The 3,908-nt window shown below is 33.8% G+C and overlaps 1 pseudogene; it reads left to right on the forward strand.

Annotated features, from left to right (window-relative positions):
* Window positions 1-3,608: 3,608 nt before the first annotated feature.
* On the forward strand, window positions 3,609-3,706 carry LOC132369457 (U6 spliceosomal RNA; annotated as a pseudogene).
* Window positions 3,707-3,908: the final 202 nt, after the last annotated feature.

Genomic DNA, 3,908 nt, shown 5'->3' on the forward strand with positions numbered 1-3,908 from the left:
ATATGCATAAAACAGTGCTACCACTTTATTAGGTTTCTAATTTTTTTTATATGTCACTGACATAGTTTTTGAGTGTTGTACCCCTAAATGCTTTCTTCCATAAGCCCTGGAACACATATAGCAGAATTGGCTATATTGAAATATATACTTGAAATGTAAGTTCAGCCTTTCTGGGTTAAGTTTCTAAAACTAAGCAAACATCTAAGATCCTCAGGATGATTAGAGAAATCTAATTATAGTTTCTCTGAATCATAAAGTGTGTTCAGTAACAATGCTCACAATGAAAAAGCTTTTGCAAGCTTAAGAAGCTCACAACCTTCTGACTGGATACTACATATCAGGTATTATTTCATTCACAAAAGTATGTTCATTTCTATATTATTTGAGTATTTAATTTTTGTACTCTCTTTTTATCTTTTTTTTTTTTACATGTCATACTTATAAAAGAGTAAAGAAGTAACTAAAGAGTTCATTTTAGTTTTAAAAGAAATAGTCAATTTTGTGAAGTGTGTGTGTGCGTGTGTGTGTGTGTGTGTGTGTGTGTGTGTGTGTGTGTATTGGGGATAACGTTATAAGTGCAACCTAAATCTATCCTCAAAGAAAAGTGTGAATGTTGCCTAAATGTTGGATATTGATAGTGAAAGGAAAAGAGAAAGGGAAGGAAAGAAAGGGAAGGGAAGGGAAGGGAAGAAATTTTACTCTTTCAATCCCTAAGAAACTAAGAAAACTACTGCTTGAAAAAAAATCTGAGAGTGGAGTAGAAAAGTCTTAGCGTTCATTAAAATACTATGAAGCTCTAATAAGCCAGACACACAAATGTGGCGCATTTTATGAAAAAAAGATAAAAGAATAAAATATTAACATCAAGAGTCTTGAAGACTATTTCATTCTGAAGCCCTTGAGCTTTAAGCAGGTGTCCCTTCAAGCTGTACCTAACTAGTTCGGTGTGTGGGCGTGTACCAGAGACTCCTGTCCACTAGGGGCTAGACTTTCACCAATAAACTGCGTTTAATTACAGCACTTACATAAAGTCCTATTTAACCGGCATACAGATAGAAAGATTTTTTTGTTAATCCTGAAATGTATTTATGTTCTGAGGTAATTTTTTATTGAGTTACAATTAACATACAATATTATATTAGTTTCAGGTATACAACCTAGTGATGTGATATTTTTATACATTACGAGGAGATCATCATGAAAGGTCTAGTTACCACCTGTCACCATACAGAATTATTATAATATTATTGACTATATTTCCTGTGCTGTACATTACATTCCTGTGACTTATTTATTTTATAGCTGGAAGTTTGTACCTCTTAATCTCACTTACCTATTTCATCCATGCCCCTAACCCCCTTCTCTCTGGCAATCACCAGTTTGTTCCCTGTATCTATGAGTCTGTTTTGTTTGTTTTGTTTTTTAGATTCCACATATATATGAGATCATATGGTATTTGTCTTTCTCTATCTGACTTCTTTCACTTAGCATAATACTCTCTATGTCCATCCAAGCTGTTGCACATGGCAAGATTTCATTTTTTATGGCTAAGTAATATTTCAGTGTGTGTGTGCATCTGTATATACAGCATGTCTTTATCCATTCATCTATTGATGTACCTCAGAGCAGTTTAATAGTTCCAAATGAATTTACTCAAATATGTATATTCTCAAATAAAACGCTACTTCAGGAAGTTTATATTGTGATATTAAAACATTTTCATCATTGAAGCATTTATTTTCCCTCTTTTTCACCTATCAGCTTTATGAGAACTAAAGACTATCATGCACTAACCATGCTTAATTAACATCAAACAATCAAGTACTCTTGGTGTGTCACTGTTATACAAATGTATTAGAAACAAAAGAAGACTATAAGTGTCTCTAATTTTTTTTGGAATTCACTCATTTATCAAATATTTATTCAGTTATTTCTGGATACTGTGATTTGGGAATGACTTATATTTTGTGGGTTTTTTGGCCAGTTTTCTAAAATAGGGGGGTGAATTTTAAATCACAAAGGTAATTTTTAAATTTAAGATTTATTTATTGAGTGCCTATGGATCCTGCTCTAGCAGATAAAGATGAAGAAGATAAGAACCCTATCTCAAGCTAGTCAGTCTCATTAGAGAGACAGACAGGTAAATAAACAAGGTCCTCCCAAAACAGTGACATTTCCTTTGCTATAAAAAGGGTGTGTAAAGGGCAGGAGTACCATATAACGCAAGGTGTGCAACAGTTAAGATCCATGGCTTTGGAGTCAGAGATACTGGCTCTGCTGCATGATTCTCAGTACATTTTTTGCCACCCTCAGTTTATCCACAGAGAATGAGGAATGGCAATTCCTACCTCACAGAGTTAACTGACATAATGCATGTAGAACTTTAGTACAGCACTGGCACATACTAACTGTTGAAAAAATGGTATTTTTTGACAATCGAGCACTAGGGAAGCACAGAGTAGGGTACCAAGAACAAACATACCTACTGATCAACGTATGATGGACAAAGGAGGGTAGCTCCTCAGTGTACCAAGAGTCACCTACTTTGGATGTTCACCGCATTAGAATTTTAGGGTTACACTGAGATAGATAAATATGTACATGTGTGTGTATGTATGTGTGTGTGTGTGTGTGTGTGTGTGTGTGTGTATATATATATATATATATATGTAAGAAGTATAACCACTTTATAGCATAGAGTCTATTTTGAAGCTATAAAACCAGTAATATCATAGAACACTCTCAGGAAGAATGAGTTGATCAAGTTCTGCCAAGGAAGTTCTCACAAGAAGGCATTATGAAATGTCCTTATTCCTCAGAACTTGACTTTAAAATGTTCCCACTGGAGTCCAATGGAAGTTTTATGAGAGTAAAGGATAGAATTAGGTCTTGTATATTTTTAAAGGGTCATTCAAAAAGGCAAAGTCTAAATTTTTTACAGATGGCAGAATAAGGACTGATGCAGTTGGCCAAAACTGACCTTTTATGATTTTCAAAAGCAAATGTTTACTGAAAGAGAACTCTACTATACTACCAATTGGGAAAAAAAAAAATGCTGGATGCTTACATTGGACAACTCATTCACATTCACTGCCAAACACATTTATACAAAATCAATAATAATATTTTCCATGGTACCTGTTTTCAACCTCCTCTCAAAAATTTTGTGCTGTAGTTCCTTTTTCTTAAGCACAAATATGTTTCTGAGAAAAAACAACATTTTCGATGAGAATAGGCTTGTGAAAGAACGTGCATTTTAGGAACCTTACTGTTAGCTTCACAGTCTCTACCACAATGGTGCAAGGCAAGGGTGAGGATGACCAACTTTGCCAGGCCTTCTGGATAGTGAATTCAGAACTGATTTTAAGTTCTTCCAGAATGGAACTCCTTTTAAACTTCTTTCAAAATACAACTCCCTTTTTTCAAAGAGGTAGAGGGGTTTCAGAAATTTTTATGCTCTTTTGGATGTTAAATAAAACTCTTAAAAAATAAAATTTTGATGAGTTAAGTGAAAAAGTTAGAAATATTAAAATCCATCAAATGTGGATGGGAAAAATTAAAGTGGTTTGTCACAATATATTTTGGGTTTGATGAATTTTAAAAATTTAGTAGGCAGCACATATACTAAAACTGGAGTAGTACAGAGAAGATTATCATGGCCCCATGCAAGGATGACAAGCAAATTAGAGAGGTGTTCCATATTTTAAGAAGTTTTTAAAAACACATGTAATAACAATGGTTTTAAGACTACTACTTGCATCCTACTTGAGGAGAGTTTTGTTTTGTTTTGGTTTGTTTTTTGGGGGAATGGACATGATATCCATTCTGTAATGAATTTAGAGAAGTGCCTAGAAACACATGTAACAAAGATTGTTATATAGTGCTATGTGTACCAAAAAAAAAAAAAA

This window comes from Balaenoptera ricei, chromosome 7 (genome assembly GCF_028023285.1).
Source record: "Balaenoptera ricei isolate mBalRic1 chromosome 7, mBalRic1.hap2, whole genome shotgun sequence".
NCBI lineage: Eukaryota > Metazoa > Chordata > Mammalia > Artiodactyla > Balaenopteridae > Balaenoptera > Balaenoptera ricei.